The sequence below is a fragment of the Protopterus annectens genome, chromosome 12.part0 (genome assembly GCF_019279795.1).
Source record: "Protopterus annectens isolate FY-2018-M chromosome 12.part0, PAN1.0, whole genome shotgun sequence".
Taxonomy (NCBI): domain Eukaryota; kingdom Metazoa; phylum Chordata; order Ceratodontiformes; family Protopteridae; genus Protopterus; species Protopterus annectens.
The window spans coordinates 1,439,547,636-1,439,575,002 of NC_056746.1; positions in this window are offsets into that span (position 1 = coordinate 1,439,547,636).

Below are 27,367 nucleotides of genomic sequence, written 5' to 3' on the forward strand. Positions count from 1 at the left end.
CACATTATCAAAAAGACAATGTAAAATCTGTAGACTTTAATAATCCATGTTGCAAAAGTGTATCTCACAAAGCTGTTTATTTTTGCTCCCAAAAATGGGAGATGTAAGATATGTGTCCTCATTCTTTAAATTATTGGTGCCACTACTATGTAAGATATGTGTCCTCATTTTTTAAATTATTGGTGCCACTACTATGTAAGATATGTGTCCTCATTTTTTAAATTATTGGTGCCACTACTATGTAAGATATGTGTCCTCATTTTTTAAATTGTTGGTGCCACTACTATGTAAGATATGTGTCCTCATTTTTTAAATTGTTGGTGCCACTACTATGTAAGATATGTGTCCTCATTCTTTAAATTATTGGTGCCACTACTATGTGAGATATGTGTCCTTATTCTTTAAATTATTGGTGCCACTACTACGCAAGATATGTGTCCTCATTCTTTAAATTATTGGTGCCACTACTATACTGATCATGTAGTGTAATTTTGTGTACCAGACAGCTACAAAAATCATGTGTGATAGGGGGATTGAGAACATCTTGGGAAGGGCTGAATCGAGCCTGAAAATAGGGACATACTTTTATAAATAAAAACATCATGTGCAGGGGTAAATCAGGCCTGAAAATAGGGACATACTTTCATAAATAAAAACATCATGAAGGGGATTCAGAACATCTTAGGAAGGGCTGAATCAAGCTTGAAAATAGGGAAATACTTCCATAAATAAAAACATCATGCGCAGGGGTAAATCAGGCCTGAAAATAGGGACATATTTCCATAAATAAAACATCATGATGTGTGATAGGGAGATTCAGAACATCTTGGGTAGGGCTGAATCAAGCTTGAAAATAGGGACATACTTCCATAAATAAAAACATCATGTGCAGGGGTAAATCAGGCCTGAAAATAGGGACATATTTCCATAAATAAAGACATCATGATGTGTGATAGGGGGATTCAGAACATCTTGGGAAGGGCTGAATCAAGCCTGAAAATAGGGACATGCTTCCATAAATAAAAACATCATGATGATAGGGGCATTGAGAACATGTTGGGAAGGGCTGAACCAAGCCTGAAAATAGGGACATACTTCCATAAATAAAAGCATGATGATAGGGAGGATTGAGAACATCTTGGAAAGGGCTGAATCAAGCCGGAAAATAGTGACATACTTCCATAAATAAAACATCATGATGATAGGGGGATTGAGAACATCTTGGGAAAGGCGAAAGCAAGCCTGAAAACAGGGACATACTTACATAAATAAAGACATCGTGATGATAGGGGGATTGAGAACATCCTGGGAAGGGTTGAATCAAGCCTGAAAATAGGGACATACTTCCATAAATAAAAACATCATTATGTGTGATAGGGGAATTCAGGACATCTTGGGAAGGGCTGAATCAAGCCTGAAAACAGGGACATAATTCCATAAATAAAAACATCACGATGATAGTGGGATTGAGAACATCTTGGGATGGGCTGAATCAAGCCTGAAAATAGGGACGTACTTCCATAAATAAAAACATGTGTGATAGGGGGATTCAGGACATCTTGGGAAGGGGCTGAATCAAGCCTGAAAATAGGGACATACTTCCATAAATAAAAACATCATGATGATAGGGGGATTGAGAACATCGTGGGAAGGGGCTGAATCAAGCCTGAAAACAGGGACATACTTCCATAAATAAAAACATCATGTGCAAGGGTAAATCAGGCCTGAAAATAGCAATATTCTTCCAAAATAGGCGCAGTTGAGAGGTGGGAGTTGAATTGCTGAGTGGTGTTTTGGTTTGTTTCAATTAGCGGAGTACTTGGCTGTGTATTTTTTTCCATGTTTGAGTAGTTTCTTTATGGCTGACTAGTAACATTTTGGGTTAGAGAGTGTATTATTATGGAGATGGGTGAATATTTTTTTTTGTCAATTTGGATAAGTTTCTTGGAGAGATTTATAAGCTGTCTATATGTCTGGTAGGAGGTTTTAGTTTTGATGTTATACCATTGTTTCCATGCATTAAATGTTTGGTGTTTTCAGTAAGTCAAAGGGTTGGATTAGATGTGACTTGTTTCTTTAAGAAGCCTTACTAATGAAAACAGATAGAAAGTAACAAATGTTTCAACTGCTTGTTCTACAAGCAAGATCTTTAAGGGAAGACCAGTTGATTTTCCTAAGTGTACAGGTAAAGTTGATTAAATAGAAATAGGGGATGTTTTGAATTAGGTTATATGAGATGTTTTTATAGCTTTTAGTGCATTGCTGGATGGCACATGTGGGATTATTACTACTTAGGGAGTCAGGAAGTGAACCTATAGTTGAGACTTTGTCAGGAGCATTGCTTAATTTCCAGTCAAGAACTATATACTTGTTTGTCTTTTTACTGACTCTGGTGGGGGAGGTAATCAGGTGAATAAAGTTACAATATGGATTGATAGTGTTAGAGCATTCATTTTGAGTAGTCCAATTACTGTTAAACTCACTGAATATGATAGCTTCTTGTCTTATTATAGCTGTGGCCCATGACAGTGTATCTATCTTCAGTTATGGAGGAATTGGTATTTTCTGGGATGTAGACTGCAATTATACACAGTGAGCTCTTTGTGTTAAGCGTTAGTAAAAGTAATCAAAAGCTCTGCTTTATGAAATATGGGCACTGGGCGAGGGTAGCTGTAGAGCTTAAAGGTGTTAGCATGAACTATATCTGCTCTACCACCTCTTTTGTTTAATCTATCAGACCTGACAGTATTGTACTCTGTGGGAGAAATTCTTCATTTTAATGTAGGGAGTTTAACCAAGTTTCAGTAAGGGACAAAATATCTGGCTTATGTGAGGAGACCCATGCTTGTGTTTCTGCAACTTTACTGGAGACATTATGAATATTTAGATTAAAGAGCTTGAGACCTGAAGGCATGGTGGTTGGGATGACTGGTTTGAATTATTTGCTGATATAGGGATGTGATGATCTAGTGGTCTGGGCTTTGGGGGCATCTCTCCACTGAGATATAGGAGTAAAGAAGTGATAAGTATCTGAGTATAGCATGTGTGGTAGAATTTGTGTGTAATTACATATTCATTTATGATTCAAATATTGAGACGGGAAAGACAAAAAGTAAATTTTGTGTCTTTGTATTTACTGTTTTGTAATTGTAGGTGCTGTAAGTTTTTGAAATCAGTTCTTCTACAGTTATATTGTGATGAAGATCTAGAACTATAGTTAGGAGCATGTTTCAGGTTGGTAGGTTTGACTGAGTTTCTTTGTAATGATGTTATGTGGTGGAGAGTAGAAAGATTTGACAGCAGAATTAATAGTGAAATTAGGATAAGATGGAGGAGCATGACGTTGGAGTGAGAGATACAACTGAATGGTGAAGGATATTGGGAGATGTAGCTTATGGGTGAGTTAAGTATGATAATTTTTTTTTGAAAAAAATATATTTCATTTTAATAGCAAAGAACAATCAGAGTAAAGTAAAACAAACAACCAACTATGTACATACATCCACAGCTGTGTAATATAGCAGTGTAATACAAATTAGCAACAGTTAATATTTTTCAAGTAAATCTTTATGTTTTATCCACAAGTTAAATGAATGAGTAATATTAGAATTTATTTTCCTAATCATATATAACTCGCTACTAACCACAATTTTTGCCATACTAACAAATTCAGTACAAGTTAGAGTAGCTTTACTCTTCCAATTCTTGGGTATTATTTTCCTACCTATTGCTAGTATAGACCAAAGAAGAGGCACTCGAGTCCTTGGAAATACTTAATAGATCAGAGCATTAAATAAAATCAGTGACTTGGAAATATTACATTTATCCGACTACAATGCTTGAATAATGTTATTAATTTCTTTCCAAAAAGGGGAGATGACTAGATGAGCTCAAATTCATATACTATATGTAATCAATCAGCTGTTACATCAGAATCCTATCTCCAGCATTTGATTCTACTGTGCAAGAATTTCCAGTTGAAAATTTGCCAATATAAAGAGGGTATAGTTTCTCCTATTGACTTTAATACTTTTTATTTTTTATCTTCATCTATAAAATTTCCGTTATTAATTTTTGTGGAATAATTCCAAAAAGTATTGTCCAAGTGTAAGAAGTCTAATCTAAGAATTTTATAAAGCTGTGATAAGTAAGACTTATTTTCCTTTCCCTTATTATTATTAATTAGGAATTCCAATATTTGGTGGAAAGGGTTGTTATCCCAGTTAAACATCTTATTTATCTTTGAGTTTACAAATTCCCTACATATTTGTAGTGTTAACCACTTATTAGAATTGTAATTGTATCTAGACATTAAGTTTTCAACAGAATATAGTTCAGTTCCATTTAAAACTTGATGCCATAAATTTTGTTTTTTAGATCTGTCATGCTAGTGAAATTATGAGTTTCTAAGCATTCATTTGTATACGCTATTGGTAAAATTGAAAAGATTAGATTTTTAATACAATAATTAGAATATATGAATTTCTGGAAGGAAGAAAGAATATTATTTATATAGGAAATTTGATTAGAAAAATGCTTCTGTTTAAACAATATTTTTTTAATAGCCAGAAAAAATGTTAGGAACTATTTGCTTATGACAATTAGTAATATGTTTGTTATTTTTAGATAATAATACATGCTGTATTAGTTTCCATTTTGATTCATATGATGAATTTATCCACAATGCAATCATTTTTTACAATAGTTGAAGTAGCATACAATTGAACATCAGGGAATCCTATTCCACCTTTATCCAAACCTACTGTGTGCCAATTAAAATAAATTCTTGGCTTATTTGGATGCCAGAGAAACTTAAGTAGGATGCTATTAAATTTTTTTTCATTTTTTTTTTTTTGGTGGAGACAGTATTAATGGTTGTATAACAAATAATATTTAGAGAGAATTACCATCTTAATTAACATTAAATGTTCTTTGATAGTAAGAAAAATTTATTCCAGCTTGTGACTAGTCTTATAATTTTATTAATAACATGTTGAAAATTCACTTGTACAGTTTCCTTACTATTAGATGCAATGATGGTACCAATATATTTAATTTGAGAGTTATTCCAATTGAGATCAAAATATTTTTATATGTTTAATTTTTTATTGATTAATAATAATATACTCATTTTATTATGATTAAAGTTAAAGTTCAAAATACTTTCAAATTGCCTCATAGAACTAATTATATGCTGTAGTAATGTTTCTATATTTCCTTTAGTAAGCAGAATGTCATCTGCAAAGAGCTGAAACTTTAGTTTCAAATCATCTTCTATTTTTATGTCGGAAATATTTTTGTTTGACTTAAAATTAGCAAATGTTCTATTACTACTGCAAAAAAGTAGTGGAGATAGTGGGCAACATTGTTTAGTACCTTTTTGGACTTTAAAGGAATTATAAAGAAAGGAATGTATTCTGATGTAAGCAGAAGAATTCATGTATAATTTGGAAAATAATGCTATTAACTCAGCTGAGAAGTTATATTCTTTAAGTGCTTTAAATGAATAAGGCCAATTAACTGAATCCAAAGCTTTATCTAAATCAAGACTAATGGTAGAAAGTTATTGTTATTTTTATTTGTGTAGTCTGTTAGTGTGTGAATCCTTATTATATTATCTTGTACCTGTCTATTCAGAATAAAACCTGTTTGATTGTTATTAATTGATTTTAGTATTATTAGATTAATTCTATTTGCTAAAATAGACAGGAACATCTTACAGTCAACACGTATGAGTGAAAGTGGGTTTATAAGAAGAACATTTTGTAGGATCTCTGTCTTTCTTTAGACTATACAAAATAAGGGAATATTTCCATGATGGAGGAACCTCTTAAGTAATTTTTATTTCACGGAAAGCTTTTTTCTATAAAGACTGTATTATCTGGCAATAGTTTATATAGTTCAGGTATAAGACCATCTAAACCAGGAGCCTTATTATTTTACTTTTTAATTTGATCTTGTATTTCTATTAAAGTAAAATGTCTGTCAATTGTATGTAATTGTTCTTTTGTTAATTCATTTCTTATATTTTAATTTAGGAAAGTATCTACTATCTCATCTTTTATTAAGATATTTTAATTTTTATTTACACGTTCATAGAATATTCTAAATGAGTCAAGAATACCATTAATATCTGTTTTCCTTTCATTTTTATTATTTGTTTGTAATGTAATTTATTTAATGTGATTTAGTTTATTCATTTTCTTATATCTAGTAGCAAGCTTATGTAAGCTTGATGGGTTCACTGAATGCATTTGAAGTTTTAGTTTTTCCAGGTTTATCAACACTTTATGATTTATAATTTCAATGTATTTTGCATTCATTTTTTTAGTTCAGACTGACTAATAGTGTCATTTGGTTTTAGGTCTAACTCCATTTTATCTATTTTTGTTTATAGTGCATTTAATTTTCAATCCCATTCTTTTATTTTATTCATATACCAGCATGTAATTCTACCATTTAAGTAAGCCTTTCATGAGCCCCAAAGGATGAAATCATTTACTTCACCATTTGCATTTATTTCTGTAAAGTTCTTAATCTTATTCACATATCACTCTTTAAATCCTTTTATTTTAACAATGTATGCTGGTAGTCTTTTATAGTGAATTTAGACATTATTTTTAAAATGATGTTGAATACAACAGCACTGCAATCTGTTAATGGACACAACACTATGAAAACTTATCTTGTATTTGAAATCAAATTATTTGTAACAAAAACCTTTTCAGTATTTGTCTGAGCTCCATATCTATAAGAATAGTGGGTGCATTGAAGTGAATATACTTTTCTTAGTTCATATATATCCTTTAAGTTCATAAGGTTTACAAAATTTGATAAGTGTTTAGCTGAAGACCTCATTCTTGGTTTCTTATTAGCAGTGGTATCCTTATCAAATGAGATACAGTTAAAATCACCAGCAGTTATGACTTTTCATATAATAGGCTATGGTGTCAGATAATTTTTTTGCATCTTTAGCTCCTAGCCCTGGAATCCAGTAAGAGATTACCAAAGTATATATTTCCTATTCCATTAAATTACAACAATGCTTAACAGGGGAATTATTCCACAGAATGAGAGTGCCTCTTCTTTTAGATCTAAACCAGTGCCTGCCAGAATTAAATAATTCATCAATGATAATTTATTAACATCCTTATTAAGTAAATGTGTTTCTTGTAAAAAGACTGTTTGAGCGTTATGTTATAAAATCAAACAAACTACATCCCAGCCTCCCCACTAGACTAACTACAATTAGCTTATGGTTCTACTTTGTGTATGTATGTTTCCTATCATGATATGAATCATTTTAAGAAAATCCTTTTATATGTTATTAAAAAAAGAGAGAAAAGACTACTTAGGTCCCATTTCACTGTAAATAAGCCAGATGAGTTATCACTGTTCCCATCTTCTCCAATAACTTCTTCCTGGTCCTCGGGTTATCAGAAGGTTATCAGATATTAATTTCACATTTGTTGTTATAAAGGTCAAGAAGTTGCATATTATTATTTATTCCATTTACTATATATAAAATGATTTAAGCAACAATGAGATCCCTCTGATGCTTTGTATGTTCTATGCGAACCATGGCTTTTGCTGTAGCAGGCAACTGAGTAAATGTCAGGAAAATCCTACTAGGAAGCTGAACTTTATTTGTGGTTAACCAGAGCCTCTTTAATTGATGGTAGGTGTGTACCCAAGAAGACTGAATGCTGTAATTAAATCAAAAGATGTATCAACAAAGTATTAGTTTAAGGGTGTGCACACTTATGCAACCAGCTTATTGTACGTTTTTTATTTTTTCCCCCTAACAGATTTGTTTGTTTTTCAATTGAATTGTACAGGTTATGGGTCACATTAAAGGTGGGAAAAGATTTGAAATGATTTATTTTGGTCTCATTTTTTTATATCTCAAAAACCTGGCATTTTAACAAGGGTGTGTACACTTTTTATATCCACTGTAATTAAAAACCTACTACTTGTCAGTGGCTGGTTGATGTACATTCAGAGTTTCATCAGAGAGGAGGTTGAGAAATTGAGTGCTGTATTTTTACTACTTTCTCCCTACTCGGAATTGGCGTATGTGTGTATATATGTGCGGGTGTGTGTGTGTGTGTGTGTGTGTGTGTGTGTGTGTGTGTGTGTGTGTGTGTGTATATATATATATATATATATATATATATATATATATATATATATATAGATAGATATATATATAAAATTACATGTATGTGTGTGTAATATTTGTGTGTGTGTTTGTGTGTGTGCTTGTGTGTGTGTATATATATATATATATATATATATATATATATATATATATATATATATATATATATATATATAGAGCACCAGAATCTAATTGCTATCCACAAACCTAAGCATCCTAAGCATTTTTGACTAGTAATACATCCAAAAATGAAAATTGGTTTTCATCCAAATTGTATGTGAATTCCAGAAAATCTGTACTTTGATTAAAATAATCAGCTAAATGTTGAGCTTGTTCTTTACCGTCATTAAATAATATAAAAATGTCATCCAAAAACCGCGTGAAGTACACAATTTGTGATTTAATTTCATCAATATTAAGCACAAAGGAACATTCCCAGTAGTTCATGACTAAGTTCGCAAAACTAGAGCCACATGAGGACCCCACGGCCACTCCTCTTTTTGGTGGTAGAAGTTGTTTTTAAAATATATGTAATTATGTGATAACACAACATGTAATAGTTCTTCCACCAAACATATATCTGATAGAGGAGCGCCTTTGTTCCTAAGATTAAGTGTAACCCATTAAATACCTTGTTCTTGTATTATTGAAGTGTAAAGGTCCTTTACATCTACTGTCAGTAAGTTATGTTGTTCGCTAAACTCTATTTCATTAATTTTTTTTTTAAAAATGACCAAGAGTCTTTGCATATTAGAGTTTCTGTTAATACATATTTCTTAAGAATTGAGTCCACCACCTTTGCACATGCATAAGTTGTGGAGTTCCTGCCATCTACAATAGGTCTGAATGGAGGGTCAACCAAATTCTTGTGAATTCTGGGCATTCCGAATATTGTTGGAGCTATGGGTGCCGACATAATCATATAATTATACAAGTCGACATCAATTTTCCTTTTAATAAATAAATCGTTGATATATATTTTTATTCTTTGACTGGCCAGATTATATTAATTAAAGGAAGCTTTAGCATAAGAATCAGAAGATAACAATAGTTCTGTCTTATTCTCATAGTCAACTGGGTCCATAAATACCAGACCACCACCTTTATCTGGTTTCATAATATGGACCCTAGTTGCTTTCAATAAGTTAATATATTATTTTTCGTCCTTTGTCAGGTTCCCCTTTGTTAAGATATCCTTTTTCCATAAATCAAAATGTCTAAAATCTAATTCACATACTTTTTCAAAAGTGTGTAACAAGTTATGCAAGGGTGGATTATATGTACTAGCAATTCTAAACTGTTGTGATTGTTCCATATTTATATTACCCAATAATATTGCTAGATTCAGCTTTCTAACATACATTTTTAAATCAAGTATGCAATTAGTGACATTGAGTCTCTTCGATGGTATATAAGACATTAAATAATTTTGGCTGCTGTTTATTGATTATAATAAATCTTAATAATTCTTTATAATGGTATTAACTATGAATGTAATAAATTATTTATTTATGAGTATATATAACATATAAATTATATATATATATATATATATATATATATATATATATATATATATATATATGTTATAGATTTTCATATATATTTTTTAAGAAAGTATAAGAGAATCAATTCATGATTTACTTGATCAGTCTTTATAGCTACTAGTTTATATATATATATATATATATATATATATATAGATATATATATATATATATATAGATATATATATATATATATATATATATATATATATATATATATATATATAATGTTTTAAAATATGACACAATAGGATTTTTGAAATGCTTTTAGTTAATTATGAATCAAAGAATTTTAAAAGAAATGGACGCATTTCTCTTTAAATATGTGATTTTTAAAATTTTTTTAAAGTTTTTAAATTTAAAGTTTTAATTTTGTTTTTTGTATTTTGTATATACAGGGGAAGGCATAACATGCATCTCTGTTTGTTCAGTGTGTGTGGGCAGTATAGTTCATCAGGTCCCTTACATTATTCTTGCCCATTCAGAAATGGTCCGATACCTGTTGGTCTGTAAGCTGGTGATGTGTCAAGTAATATGTCCTGTAGTTGTGTTGGCTCTGACTGTGGTTCCATGCACATGCTGCTGTGGTGGTCTGCTGCTGTTCCTAGTATGGCTACCAATATCTGCCACAAATCACAGCATTTAAAATGGGTATCTGCTGCCATGCAGTACCACTGTTTTATACATTCCTAAATGGTTTGACATTTTGTGGTCCTTCATCTGTATCACCCGTGTGGCTGGTTTGCATGAAGTTTATTATCTCAATGTCATTATGCACTCATGCTATCTGAATGGTCAAAGTCATCCATACCCGCCAGGTCGCTGCTTTCTTCCCTCATGACTGCAGTGGGCTAACTCTCCATCCCAACCTAAGACTGTTAGCAGTGTGGTGTGCTTACAGTTTTTGAATTCTAGGGACAGTTTACTTGCATCTTTCAGGGTACAAACATTTTGAGAATCTACCTTTATTTATTTGCAGTTTGTTTACCAGGATGATCCATTGGGCCACAAGGAGCCTGTTTTCAATGGAGTCCTGGGGAGAAAAGCTCCAAAATACAGAGTAAACATGGTAACATAAGATAGTAAAAAATACAAAATACAAAATACAAGAATAAAGAAGTGCAGGTGAAGATGGTGTGTGCAAATTAATAAACTAGCAAACACAGAGATTACAAAAAGCAAGTAATATTTACAAAAATATACTAGTTTCTGCTAATGGCAAATGGAAATTAGAACAATAGGTAGATATTTAATCGGGAAGTGAGCTAATTCAGAAGTGAGCAGGAACATTCCCAATGAAGTGTCAGGTGTGAGTGAAGCAGGCTTTTGAAGGAAAAGAGGCTGCCAGTGGTACGGATAGTAGGTGGTAGTGAGTTTGAGAGGTGTGCTAGGGAGAAGGACAGTAGATGTTTACCAGGTGGGTGGACAGGTTTATACAGTTCAATTAGATTCTGGGTGTTTGATCTTAGGAGTCTATCTGGTAGATGCATTTTAAAGGTGGAGGCAAGGGAGGGACAAAGAAGGGCTGAAGAAGAGTTTGTGAGCTTGGATGAGTTGAGTGTAGGTAAGATGATTAGGCAGTTCAAGCCATTTTAAATTCTGAAGGGCAATACAGTGATGAGTAGAGGCGCTATAACCTGTGGCAAATTTGGAAATTTTGTTGTAACAGGAGGAGAGTTTTGTTTGCAAGGAGAGTGTGTTGAGCAGATGGAAAGAGTACTTTGAGGGGCTGATGAATGAAGAGAATGAGAGTTAGAGAAGGTTGGATGATGTGCGGATAGTGAATCATGAAGTACAGTGGATTAGCAAGGAGGAAGTAAGGATAGCTATGAAGAGGATAAAGAATGGAAAGGCTGTTGGTCCAGATGACATACCTGTGGAAGCATGGAGGTGTTTAGGTGAAATGGCAGTGGAGTTTTTAACTAGATTGTTTAATGAAATCTTGAAAATTGAGCGGATGCCTGAGGAATGGAGAAAAAAGTGTTTTGGTACTGATTTTTAAGAATAAGGGTGATGTGCAGAGCTGCAGTAACTACAGAGGGATTAAACTGATCAGTCGCAGCATGAAGTTATGGGAAAGAGTCGTGGAAGCTAGGTTAAGAAGGGAGATGATGATTAGTGATCAGCAGTTTCATGCCAGGAAAGAGCACTACAGATGCGATGTTTGCTCTGAGAGTGTTGATGGAGAAGTACAGAGAAGGTCAGAAGAAGTTGCATTGCGTCTTTGTGGACTTAGAGAAAGCATATGACAGGGTGTCTAGAGCTAGAGAAGAGTTGTGGTATTGTATGAGGAAGTCGAGAGTGTCAGAGAAGTATGTAAGAGTGGTAAAGGATATGTACGAGGGTAGTGTGACAGCAGTGAGGTCTGCTGTGGGAGTGACAGATGCATTTAAGGTGGAGGTGGGATTACATCAAGGATCAGCTCTGGGCCCTTTCTTATTTGCAATGGTGATGGACAGGTTGACAGACAAGATCAGACAGGAGTCCCTGTGGACTATGATGTTTGCAGATGACATTGTGATCTGTAGTGAGAGTAGGGAACAGGTGGAGGAGACCCTGGAGAGGTGGAGATATGCGCTAGAAAGAAGAGGAATGAAGGTCAGCAGGACTAAGACAGAATATATGTGTGTGAATGAGAGGGAGGATAGAGGAATGGTGAGGATGCAGGGAGTAGAGGTGGGGAAGGTGGATGAGTTTAAATATTTGGGATCAACAGTTCAGAGTAATGGTGAGTGTGGAAGAGAGGTGAAGAAGAGAGTACAGGCAGGATAGAGTGGTTGCAGAAGAGTGTCAGGAGTGATTTATGACAGACGAGTACCAGTAAGAGTGAAAGGGAAAGTCTACAAGAGGGTAGTGAGACCAGCTATGTTATATGGGTTGGAGACAGTCACACTGACAAAAAGGCAGGAGTCAGAGTTGAAGATGTTAAGATTTGCACTGGGTGTGACGAGGATGGACAGGATTAGGAATAAGTATATTAGAGGGTCAGCCCAGGTTGGAAGGTTTGGAGACAAAGCCAGAGAGGCAAGATTACGTTGGTTTGGACATGTGCTGAGGAGGGATGCAGAGTATATTGGGAAAAAGATGCTAAGGATTAAGCTGCCAGGTAACAGGAAAAGAGGAAGGCCTAAGATAGGGTTTATGGATGTGGTGAGAGAGGACATGCAGGTGGTTGGTGTGACAGAGCACAATGCAGAGGACAGGAAGAAATGGAAACAGATGATCCGCTGTGGCAACCCCTAACGGGTGCAGCTGATACAAGAAGAAGGAGGAGGAGAGTTTTGTTTTGTGAGAATATTGTAGGTTCATAAGGAGTGGGGCACCATATAGGAGGGATGAGATATGTGTTAGAGAGAACAAACCTGGTAGAGGGAGAGAGATAGCGATTGTGGTGACAGAGCATGCCAAGTTTTTGAAGTGTCTTTTTGATATTTATTTGTAGGTGGGTATCGAACTTAAGCTGATCATCGCTGAGGACACCTAGTAGTTTTGCTCTCATTCTCACTATCACCAGTTCCCACCTCTTATATCAAGTTGCTCGTAACTAAACTAAAACCTGGTTCACCCTCAGCTGATAACCTTCCTCCATTATTCCTTAAACATGCAGCTACATCTATACCTATCCAGATTAATAGATCCATAAAAGAAGGCAACGTCCCTGAAATTTGGAAGACATTTTTGTAGTACCTCTTCATAAAGGAGGAAACTCCACTGAGCCAACTTGTTTCAGACCAATTACCATACTGTCTCCTCTCTCCAAAATACTGGAAAAGTGTATCCATAAGCAAGTACTTAATCATCTGCTACAAAAAAACAGACTCAGACCAACTCAACATAGCTTCCGCCCCACACATAGCACAGCTATGTATCCTTTACTAATAACATTGCTCAAGTCAAGGATAATAGCAAAATAGCATCAGCCCTCTTTCTGGACTTGTTGAAAGCATTCAACACCATATCTCATACCATACTTCACCATAAACTCTCCAACCTAGGCTTCTCAAACTCCACCACCTCCTGGTTCTGTGATTACCTCACTAATAGACACCAGGCTGTTAGATGGAACTCTTCCTACTCCCCCTTTCTAGCAGTTAGGACAGGGGTCCCACAAGGATCAATATTGGGCCCTCTCCTCTTCAATGTATTTACCAATGACCTTTTCTCATCCTGCCCCCAACCCAATCTTATTCAGTATGCTGATGACTCAACCATTATCAACTCTGCTGACAACATAGTAAACCTTCAATCCCTTACACAAAACTCACTCCACTCAGTTGAAAATTGGCTACAATCCAACCAACTCCTGCTAAATGCGAGCAAAACTAAGCTACTACTTTTCCTACCTAAAATCTGGAACATGCAAAGCAGAACTTTACCGTAACATCCCTTAATGGAACTAAAATTTCTGTTGACACCCAAACAAAACTCCTTGGAGCAATAATTGATGATGAACTTCAATTCAATCATCACATTCATAGCTCAATAAAAAAAACACACCAAAAACTAGGTCTGCTTTACCGTCACAAAAATGTTCTTCTCTGTGCATCCAGGCCATCTTTTACCCAATCCCTGCTTCTACCATCCCTACTTTATGCTTCACCTATTCTTACCCATCTACAGAGTAACCTAATATCCAAACTAGAAACCACATATAACAAAGTAGCCAGATTTGCTGCAAATCAATCTTACAAATCCCATCACTGCCTCTCATTAAAGGCTTTATACTGGCCTGAATTTTCCAACTTACTGCCTCAATCCCAACTCCTTCTGGCCCACAATATGCTAAACAATCCTAAATCATGCTCATCCCTTGCAAATTCTCTGACACTTTATGCTCCTCAACATCCACTAAGAAGTACTAATCAATACTTTCTTGAAGTTCATAAGCCAAACAAAACGTTTGGAAAATACTCTATTGTCACTCAGTTGCAAAAAATTGGAACACACTCCCCTTTAGCCCTTAGACTACTTAAAGACAAAAATGCCTTCAAGAAACAGCTTAAATTTTTTTTCCTATCAAATTGGATATATTCATGCTCTAAACTAATATCCAAGAAACATTCAGGGGTAACCTAACTTAACTGTATCACTTCTAGCTCTCTCTCTTACTACTACCTACACATGTTTTTCTGTCATATTCCATACTAGTTAGCTCATGTTACACTCAATTCCCATAATCCCTTATTACTGTTCTTTAATTTATTTATTAACTTCCAAAGTTCACACAACTTTATCTGTATATTTACTTACTTCATGCCTAGTACCTTGGTTCAACAATGTATTGACCTTAGTCTTACCATATTTCTGCTTAGTTTCTTGCCATACTATGTGAAAATTTCCATATATGTATTGTATTGTATTTCTTTCCATTCTATATATTCCTTTATTGCATGTTATGTAATTACTTCAGAAGTATGTATACTTAAAATGTGATCTGTGTTTATCTTTGTTCTTACTATTTGTTTAGTTAAACTTTTTTTGGGAGCTTTTCTCCTCGGGTCTCTGCTGAAAAAGGGCTTCTAAGAACCCAGACAGACTAGCCCGGTTAACAAATGTAAAAATAAAAATAAATAAAATAAATTTCAAGAGGTGGATTATTTTGACTTGTGATGGAGAATGTGCTTTTGTCAATGGTAGTGGTTTTTGAAGGAGTAAATATCATAAGTTTAGTTTTTGATGCATTGAGTGATAGGTGGTTATCTAACATCCATTGTTCAGTAGAAGAGAAGGCATCTTGGGTTAATTTTATTAGAGTGGAGATGGAGGTGGCAGAGAAGATGATTGTAGAATCATCAGCATATTGGATGAGTTTTGCAGTTGGGATGGTCTGGTAGAAGTCATTTATGAAGACATTAAACAGCAGGGGACCAAGTATGGGACCCTGAGGTACACCTGTGGGAGCATTAAGGAAAGGTGAGGTGGCTTTGTTCCATTTGACTGCTTGCTGCCTATTAGAGAGGTAAATAGTGAACCAGTTGATAGTGGAAAGGGATAGGTTTAGTTTAGAGAGTTTATTTAGAAGAAGGTTATGAGAGATAGCATTGAAGGTCTTTGAGAGGTCTTGGAGGAGAGTAGACACAATATTGCCGGAGTCACGGACTTTATTAACTGTTTCTAGGAAGGAGAGAAGAGCGGTGGTAGTGCTATGGCCAGGCCTGAAACCGTGTTGTGTGGGGGTTAGTAGGTCATTGTCTGTGAGACAGGGTAATAGTTGTAGGTGGATGCATTTTTCTAGAAGTTTAGAGATGGGGGATAGGATGGCAATGGGTCAGAAGTTAGGGATATTGTAATTGTTGCCTCCTTTGTGAAAGGGAATAATGAAGGCTTTTTTCTAAAGTTGGAGTACATGGCCTTCTTCGATTGACCAATTTATCAGAATGCAGATGGGAAAGGCAATGGCTTCTGCAGCTGCCTTTAGGAAGTAGGAGGGGATATTATCAGGGGTGTTGGAGCATGGTTTCAAGTTCAGAAGGAGTTTTTTAATGGTAGATATAGAGATTGGATTCAAAGAGAATGGAGGTGGTTGGGGGGTAGATCTGTTAGAAGAGGAAGAGTTAGGGGAGGGTAGAGATGAGAGTGTAGGACTGTTGGAGAAGGATGATGTTAGTTTAGTTATGGAATCAATGAAGAAAAATTTTAATTGTGAAGCTGAGTCTATGTCTGAAACATTTGGATCAGGGTAGGGGTTGTCTTTTTTACCTGGACTGAAGAGAAAGGAGATTCCGTGCCAAAATATTTTTGGCTTTGTCTTATGGTTGTTTTGGAGTGTGGAGAAATAGGATTTGCGGTCTGATATGGTAAGTTTTTTTTTTACTTTATTTCAAAGTATTTTTAATTCATTGAGGGTGGTTGTGGTTTTGTTTTTCTGATAGCATGTCCAACCTTTGTCTCAGAGGCACATGACTGCTAAGGTATCTTTGGTTAACCAGGGGATGGAGTTGCTTTTTATTCTTTTTGTTTTCAGGGGGGCAAAGGTGTCTAAAAGGTTTAAGCATATAGTATTAAAGTAGGTGATGGCATCTTCTAAGGCTAGAGTTTTTAGTGGGTTCCAGTTTATTTGTTTGAGTGAGTTTGAGAAGGTAATGGGGTTGAAATTTTTTAGGGAGCATGTGGAGATATAGGTATGAGATAGTTGTAGGGAGGAGGTAAGGTGAGCAAAAGTGGGAAAGTGGTCACTGAATTGGTCGGGGAGGGAAGCACTATTTGAGATGTAATGAGGGTGAGAGACCAGTATCCAGTCAAGGGTGCTTCCTGAGGAGTATTCTTTGGAAGGTCTGGTTGTGGAGTTTAAGTTACACGTCTGACAATTCCTCCATTCCTGCATGTAGTCTAACTTTACTACACCTTCTAAACAAAAGTATTCAAACTATCTGTACTCTGCCAGAGTAATGAGTAATGATCAATTAGTGAGAGTTAAACTGAGGTAAAAAGTAATAACCCATGAGGTATAATTCATGTACAAAACACAAAGAGGCATTATAATCCATTATAAGTTGTGTGTAGAATGAACCAACAGACAAAGGATTTCAATAACTAACACCTTTAAGATGACCATATTTGTAAAGCTTACAGTACAAACATATAAAGCAAAAGCACGTGGAGATGATGTCCCAGTTAATCTAGGATGTTCTTGGACTACCAAATCTTAAAAGGACATAACTCAGTAGCTTTAACCAAATCCATTACAGGCACATTTTATAATATACATTATTTTTTTTTTTTTACAAAAAGGGAAGACAGCAGCTTAAGCAGATAGTAAACATACATTATCACTGTCCCACTGTGTACATGGCAACACATAATTAGCCGCCATTACCCGAGCCTAATTTCAATGTAGGTCAGCAATCACCACTAACAGATGCATGTTATTGTTGCCATGGTGCCCTCTGACATCACATGTACTATTCCTGCATACTACTTTATAGTATGCACCGCTACAGTCTGTTATCAGGTTCAGTTGCCCTTTAGTCCTTCATAGGTTGCATTGCTGTAGTATCCTCTGTCATCACTCATTAGCCCACAAAGGGGATTGTTTCCTGGTTTTTCCCCACAAGGTTTTTGAAGTAGTTGCCTTCCCTAGCAGGCCATAAGTTGGGATGGAGAGTTAGGCCATGACAGTCATGGAGGCAGACAGCAGGAATGTCAAAGGAAGAATGTTATTTACTGGGAAGGTAGTGATTGTCCTGTATGGTGGTATATGGGACTGTTTAACCTCCCTTCCATTGACAGATTGTAAGGCATCCCAGCATGATTAGTGGTGATGCTTGAAAATGGACGGGAATGATAGGACCAGATATTGATTAAGAGAAATTAAGAATCCTGCTTGGCATTCTGCCACACATACTTCTTATCTGAGATTCTTTTTCTAGTTATGTATTTTAGAATACTAATAAAATAAAGTTTTGTTTGGGCTAATTGGCTTAATAAATACATGGCAGCAGCCATCTGAACACCATCCTTGTGTGTTGTGCTTTCTTTGTAAGACTGCATGCTCGTGGGGGGGGGGGGCAATGCCCTCTTCTAGAAAATGGACTCCAAGCTGAAGATTGCCTGTGTGTTTATATACTTGTGGGTGTGCTGTGTTTCAGTGTCACTCATATTAAATAATCATGGTGACAGAAAAAGCAATATGCAAATAATTGAATTATAAGACAGTGACCATACATAATTCAGCTGATGAATAATTGCTTTTTCTGTTCAGATTTTATAGGGTTTTAGATAATCACCAATGACACATAGCAGGAGAAAAGCAAACATAATCATAAAATGAGAAAGCCTTTAAAATGTCACCATTTATAACTATGACACTGTCTATTACACAGATGCAGTCTGCTGCAATGTAATTACTCTGTGTCCCCATTAGATTGATCTATGAATGACATAAAAATCATATAATTAACAGGGGCCTGTCATTAAAAGCAAGGACAGTACTTCAGGTTAGGCACTAAGGCAAAACTGCTGAAATGGAAAGTGAGAGCAGGGCTTGGCTCTGCAATTCATTATATCATGCGGAGTGTCTTTCTCATGGTATCAACTATAGCTGGTTCTATAGTAATACAAAGGCAGAGCATCTGATCTTGATGAATTTGTTACTTATATCAGTGCAGCCTTCTTTTCTAGGTGAGGCTGCATGCAATACACATTAGTGCTGTTAACTTAAAGGTTTAGAGACACATTATGTGGGACTTGTAAGACTTTGTGATAAGTCTTTCACTTTTCATCTGCACAAGCTAGTCCTGTTGCTCACACATGAAGGTGTTTGCTGCATCTTAAATCTTAATGCTTTTACTGTGTTTTTCTTTTCCTGCATCTTTATTTTATGTATATTGCTTGGTTCCATTTCCTCAGAGCTCTTGGAATAACAAACCATGTTCTCATCTATGCATTTCTCAGTCATTTTAATCCATGCTCACAGCTCTGTAACCCATATTCCCCATTTCTTTCTATGGTTGTTAACACATTCAAGGAACTTGGTACTATGTTGTTCCAAGTCTTATGTGCTTTAATTACTTGGTTCCTTTACTTGTCTGCAGGTGGCTGACATCTTTGTCTGTGTCTTTTAGCTTTCTGTTCTCCTTATGAGTAAAAATAGTTCATTAAAATGTTTGGGTACATCTGCAATATACACAACTACAAGGAACAAACCATGATGATGGCTGTAAAACCAAGACCAGGAGTGCATAATCTAGGCAATGCTTTTCTTGTTTCCTCATGACTAATGCTTACTCAGATAACATTTGGAGAAATCCCCACTAACTCCCACACCATGCATACACACACACACACACACACACACACACACACACACACACACACACACACACACACACATGCACATATATATATATATTGATTATATATATTATTTATTTTATATTTGATTACCGGGTTGGTCTGACTGGGCAATCAGGTGCTTGTTTTCAGCAGAGACCCGGGGAGAAAAGCTCCACATACATGACAATCATAAAAAAAAAATACAAAATTCAAAAGCTCCACATACAAGATAAAAATACAAAAGTCAGAGATGAGTACAAATTAATAGAGCAAACAATAGTATATCATGACATAGTATGATGAGAAGTTACAGAAGTGTACAATATACAGAGTGAACAGTAGTAAAGCAGAAAATATAACGTATTTGAGTAAGAAAGTACAGCAATACTATATAAGTATATATATATATATATATATATATATATATACATATACATAATTTTTTTTGTGTGCGTGCTACAAGTAGTTTTGGGCTACATGTTCACACACTTCATCTTTTGTGTTTATTGGCATTTACAGAATTATGACTAACTTCTATTCTAGTAACATTTATACCAGTCATGACAAACTCCTGCTCAAGTAATATTTATGCCAGTTATGACTGACACCTATTTCAGTTAGATTTACACCAGTCATGACTAACTCCTACTCCAGAGCAGTTACACCAGCTCTAATTTCTACTCTAGTCTTTTAAACAATCCTAATTAACACCTACCCCAGTATTGTTTACACCCATCATGAAAAACTCCTACTGCAGTAAAATTTATACCAGTCAGTAGCCGGCCAAGCTGCTTACCCAGTAGATTAATAAGGCTGGTGGCATTCACAGGTTAGGTCTATTTAGCAGAGAACACCATACTCACTAATCAAGGAAACGTTATCATTTTGTCAACTCCAAGGTGGTTAATACACTGAGTGTTTGCACAGGACAGCCGTGTTTAAGTATGTACCACTGTAGTGATATCAGGAAAGACAAACTCTTACCTTGTTAAGATGCCTACAGAATCCTAGTGTATCACCTAGTTCCTTTTCACTCACAACAATTCTGCTGTTATCCTTTATTGTCCATTTAAATAGAATCAGCTGACAAAAATATCTGCTTTTTATCCAGCACTTCTTAGTTGTTAATAATGTGATTTTTAGGTGGTGCTGTCATTATAGACGGTTTTAAAATCTAAATGCGAAAGAGTGTTTAGGCACTCCTACAGCCTACAAATCAACTATATAGGCTCTTCAAGCTTAGAATTATTCTACTGCTTTTGCCAATAGCATGCAATTATTTTGCTATAACACACAAAAGGATAACTCTCAACCTTTTTGCTCAAGAATTAGGGAGACATAAATTGAAAGATGAATATTTAATACAGCACACAGCAATTGAAACTGTCGACTCATTTAAGGACCTCAGTATATGGGTAGATTCAGCTATGAGTTTTTCTAATCATATCAACCAATTGGCTAATGATAGTTATAGAACTATAAGTTGTATAAAAAGATTTATAAAGTCTGGAAATCAAAAATGATGAAGTCATTGTTCGTACTGAGTCAGTCTACAAAAAGATGCCTTTATCCTGATTAATACCACATGTAAATATTTTTCTGATGTATGTATACTGGTGCCTCAATAGGAGCTGTGTATATAAACTATGTTTATTTCTGCATTTGATGTAACTGAATAACTAGCTTGCTTGAACAAGTCTTCAAAAAGAAGTATTTCTCATAAATAATATTTTATGTAATATTTTTCTGAATGTATGTATGCTGGAGCTTTTCTCCCCGGGCCTCCACTGAAAATGGACATGTATCCAGTCGGACTATCCCTGTTAACAAATGTAAAATAAATAAATAAAATAAATAAATTAGACCCAAACCTGAGTATGGAATAACAATATGGAAACCCTGTAAGAAAACAAGCATTAGTAAACTGGAAAGAGTACAGGGGAAATATACCAAGGGCATCCATGGATGTGAAAATTTAAGTTATTATGAAAAACTAAAATATCAACTTGTACAGTATCTCTTATAGATATCTAAGAGGAGATCTTATTCAGGTATATAGGGCATTTAGAGAAAAGTAACTCTGGGAATGTTTGGGGTTATCAAAAAGTACTAGAGAATCATCAGATAACCTATGTAGAAGATTCTATAGGAATGAGAAGTGTACTAATTGGTCTCTGACAGTGTAGCTGATGCATGGAACAGACTTGAAAATTACATTAAAACAAGTACTAGTTTAGATATTTTTAAGAACAGCCTGGACACTTATTATGGGAACAATTGTTATGGTGTATTGACAAACTAGAAGGAATGTTAATGCCCGTGCTTGAAATATTTGTATGTATGTATCCATGTATGTAAAAATAAAAACTATGGGAGACAAAGGGCCAAAATCAGGGGCAATTTTTAAATGTTAAGTGTAATTCACTTAAAAAGAGTAATAAACATTAATAGAGCAACACATCCATCTCAACACTCATTTTTTGAACAATCCCCCGGATTCACGAATCCTTCGTGGAAGACTAAATAAGTCTTACTCGGAGACTGCAGTTGAATGGTATGACGTCAGCATGCCATGCATATTCATGAGGGCACACTGACTCCACCCCAAGTCTAACACGGACCGTGCAGGAAAGCAGGGGGCGTGTCCGACTGCCGAGCAGTCCAAAGGTCCACTCCCCTGCAAGTGTCTGAATTGTAAAATGTCAACACACAAGAACGAGTCCGCTCAAATGTCCACGTACCCAACACTACACTCCCTGACATTGTAAACCCCCCAGTACAGTTATAAAAAGTAAAACTTAATTTTTTTTTTCTAATTCCCGATATAGCTGCCCGTATTTGCACATGTGTGCACGGGTGTGCCCATTGCTTAGCTGCAGTTAGTAATCTCGACATGGAAGAGCATAATAAGGAATGTTTATGCAAATTATGCCAACTAACAATAGCGTAGTGGTAGAGCCTTCGCACAAAGAGGAGGCATTCACAGTTCGAGTCCCACCACTCCCCTTCCTATTTTAAATTAGTATATGAAATAATTCCTGACATATATGATTAAAATTTAACCAAAAAGCATTGAAATGGCCTATGTATCAGTGAACAAAATGTATATAATTGCCTGCAGTTAAGCAACGCTTTACCCAGCGCAATATAGTTGCCCGTAGTTAAGCAGCGCTTTAGCCAGCACAATATAGTTGCCCGTAGTTAAGCAGTGCTTTACCCAGCACATTAGAGGTACCAATAGCTAAATAGCGCTTTACCCAGTGCAATCGGTTTGCGCAGAGGTGCGTGCTGCACCAACCAGCGCACCGTAGGGCAACGTAGAGCAAAGTTGCCTATACACAGCCACACCCCCTAGCCTGTCTGGACAGTAGTAAAATAAAAAGCAATGACAAGGTTCGAACCCAGGACACTGTGCACCATAATCAAAGTACTGAACCACTAAGCCATGACAGCTTACGATAAACAGCCACTGTTAACATACATATACTTATAAATGGTAGATTAACCATTGCTAAGCAGGTCTGCAGTCAGCTGAGAATTTTCAAAAATGGCCAATCACAAAAAAGTGCAGGAAATGCGGCATATTTAAGCCCCATAGGCGGGAATACTCGCCATAACTGATTGTAGCTCCCATCTGCAGTTAGAATGGCTGGTGCTGGAGAGGGTACTCACTTTTGAGCGCAACACTGGGGCATTGAGGAGTCAAAATACATGGTTTGGCTCCTTGTCCACCGTCATGAGTCAAGACTCCTGCAGGGCCATTTCCAAGGGACGGAGTACAAAGCAGAGGCTTAGAACCAGTTAGCTCATGATCTCACCAGTGCCACAGGCATTCCTCGGACTGGTGAGCAGGTCCATCACCACCATGCAGACCTGAAGAGACAGAAGCAGGACCTACTGAACCAATGGATACAGGAGGCCCGTGGGATGCAAGATGCCCCACTACTGAGTAGGTAGCCATGGAATGCAGTATGTAAGACATGCTAATTTATTCTATATAATGGACAGGTATGTCTCAATATCCCTTCATTTACTTCACAGCTGCAGGTGTCCATGCTGTGAATCAGCAAGCCTATGCAGATAGGCTGCTAAGGCTGCGCCACCAAGCAGGTTAGTAATTATTCTGCATGTATTGTTATATAAAATAGATGAGAGAGCCTGAAAGAAAGTGTTGTAACCCAATAATACAGCAATAAAATGCCCTGAATAATTCCTCTGCATGTACTGTTATATAAAATAAGTCAGAGAGCCAGAAAAAGAGTGTAGTAATCCATTAAGAAAGGTAAAATATGTCCAGAATAAAATCTCTGCATGTACTGTCATATAAAATAAGTGAGCGAGCCTGAAAAAGAGTGTTCTGACCTATTAATAAAGGTATATTATGTATTGAATATGTCTTCCATATGCACCGTAATATCAAATAAAGGAGAGAGCCTGTGTAAAAGTGTGTAATGTAATTAATAAAGGTATAAAACCTGGAGTGTGTCTGTGTCACTTACTTTGAAATGTTGTTGTACCCTTGATTATACAAATAGTACTGTTTTAATAAGTGCTGGCAACCCACAGTTGGGCAGTCCCATCTAAAGTGGTTGATGGAAGTGCCAGTAGCTGTGAAGCATATATACAGTCCTCAACAGTCAGTTAATGGCTGGCATGCATAAGTAAATCTGGCACACGAGTAGCTTGTTAATTTGTTCCCCAGAAATGTGAGTGTGCTACACGAAATGTAGGGTTCTGTACAAATTTAACTGAAAATGTCATGTGAACACATCCAGATATGTAGATAAAGAAATATAAATAAAATCAATAACTATGTAGCAGTAACATCTGCATCTTGGACATTTAGTATGTCAGATATAGGTCAGGTATATAATGAACTAGCCAAACCCATTACACAACCTAATGCATGTTGGCAAGTGTAATAATATATGTAGGGGATATACACCTGCAGTCAATAGGAATGTAGTGTAGACTAAAAGTTAACTGAGGTCTCTTTCTACACCCTACTGTATGTGCATAAACAATGCAATTCCACACCTCAATGGGTATGTGTAATCTCAAAACATTTGTTGGGACATATGTCCTATTGTTCTATAAATATCTGCATTCACTTTGATGCATGTGCCCTGTTCAAACACCACAATCATGGTGGCCTTTTGCCACCAATCATCCCTGCATGCTGTTGGAATGTCCACTGTCATTCAATATATGCATGTGTTATGCTTGCTGTTCAACTGTTGGAACCTTGGTGTGTTGAGTTAATGGGAATATTACTGCATGCTGTTACAACTAATTTGGAATGCTGTTGTTTATGTTATAATTAAACACACCTAATCACAGAACGTATGGGATGGCCGGTCCCAGCAGACCCACCTGTCCCTCCTCAGCTGGCAATTGCACCTGGCACCAGCAGGTCCGGTGCCTAGCCCGAGCTCCCCTCCTCCGTTGGTCCTGTGCCACCTTCGGGTGGAAGCACTGCAGGGGATGGGGCTCATCCCCCTGTGCAAGCGTGGGCGGAGAAGGGCCACCTGTCACCCTTCAAAGGGTCCAGGTTGTGGTGCATAGAGAGATCCAGCGTTCAGGTGCTGATCCCCTACGCCAGCTCGAGGTGAGAGTGGCGCGTCACACAGGTGAGCCTGCCCATCCTACGCAGCCCCCAGCACAGCCACCCTCGGGGCTGTGAAGGTGCAGTGGTGACTGCCCATGGGTGGGGATCTCAGTTCCACTGTTACCATCTGTGGGCTCATGGGCTTGCGATTTCCAAACATCCATCCCCGTCAATTGTGTTCACCCACCCCATGTGTCATACACCACCCCTGTATGCGTCTTGTTTGTCTTGTCTGTTTACCATCCCAAATATACCTACTTCCTCTACCTCACTTTCCACTCTCACCTGAAAAAAAAAAAAAAAGGGGGGCAATCTGTACCCACAAAAAAATTACGCCCCATACATAGCTGCCCATTACGCACACATGTCCGCTGGACATGTAAACTGATAATTATAATTGGCAGTGCAACATACTTTGTTGTCCTCACCACTCTCCCAGGGGTGGAAGGTGTCAAATTTCACTCCAAATTTATTGCATATGCACAGCTGTTGCTGGTAAAGAAATGGGCAGCTATGGACCTTCCCTACACCCATCCTGCACATCCCGAGCTTGTTTCCCTACTGTCTTCCCCTCATTGCGCCCCCCTTTTTTACCACTTTCCTATCTCCCCATTTTCTTTTCTTTCAAAGAAATTAGCACGGGGGTTAGCGGGAGTAAGCACTTTTAAGCAGTAATTAGCGGGTTTGAGCGAGTGTGCGTATGTGTGCACTTAGCTAAGCATCGCTAAGCATCGTGCAAACCCACTTACAACTGCTTAAAAGTGCCTTAGTCACTCTGCATGGCAGGGCCCTTGTTCTGCTGAGCAGCAAAATAAAACACCTCTGTCAGTCTCGAACCCTGGACCTTGGACACACTAGAGTCCATGAAACACCACTAGGCCACAGTATATTTACAACAAGTTGGTGCTGTAATAAATATATCATGCATTACAGTGAGTGAATGTAAAGGGAAAATAGGAATGTCATAACACAAATCTTGTTCTGTGGATCTTTACCAGCAGTTGTTGTGGAATTGCATGACATGACTGTGAAAAGAGAGCCAGCCATTCTAGCAGGAAATAATGTTACAGTAGCACTTTACAAACCCCACACAGTATCAGAGCAGGATAAACACTGGCATATTTGAATAGCGCAGAGGCCATACTTTGCAACTGTGACTGCTTTTCAGGGATGTCCCTGATTCCTAAACAAATGTTAGCTTTGTCCCTCAGAATCCCTCTAAAAAGTACTGACGGTAGGCCGAAGAGTGGGGAATTACACTTAATGAATAATGTCAATAGTACACACTGCATGCACGTCAGGAAAGGTGTATTAATACATATGCCCTGATTCCCTCACAGTCTCAACTTAATGTCTGTTATATATTACAGGTGTACCCCACTTATATGTACCTTTCCCTGAGGCTGTTCAAATATATACCTGAGTGTATCAGAGGCCTGGCAGAGGCAGAGACACACAGGCATTACAGAGCGAATCCCACAAGCATACTCTTATTTAGGAGTACAACACAGAAATATCAAAGGATGTAGCCATGTACTGTTAGCAACCAACTGTGACAATGCCACTGTTCCAGTGCAGAAAAGACTGGTGTGGTGCACAGACAAAAAATAATAGGCCAACCTCTGGCTACCATCTGGATATGTCCATAAGTGGGAGCTATGCAGACAGACTACTTGCCTTGTTAGACTAACAGGTACACAGCAACCCTGTATGTTCAGCAAGATAAACATCACACAATAATATATAATGCTCTCTGTACTTCTGCACCCCTACGCAAAAGAACAATATACCTGTGTATTCAGGCTCTACCAAGGATGTAGGTAGGCATACTCAGTACTGAAATGTGTCCAGTTGTCTTGAGCAGCCCGTGCTAATGTCAACACAAATAAACAACAAACTGTTCAGAAGTGAGATAATTAATATTTACAGTATAGTAGTTCACAAACAGTTCATGTGCCAGAGGAACACATTGCAACAATTACTACTTTTGTATGGCAGTTAATTGTCTAATTAGAAAAGAAAGTACATACTCCCATGTATCTTGTGTAAGCATGTGGAGGGGTGAGTAAAGGTCTACACTGACAAGTGTGTACTAGAAGCAGCAACATTCAGGTTTGAGTACAACATTCAAATCACTGGCTACAACACTAGCTTCAGAGATAAGAAGTATACCAACCTTCTGACTGACACAACGGTGTCCACAGCAAACAAGCATGGGCCCCACTTTGGAAAGCTGAAAGGGCTACGTCTACCTAACCTAGCATTTTATAGCAGTGA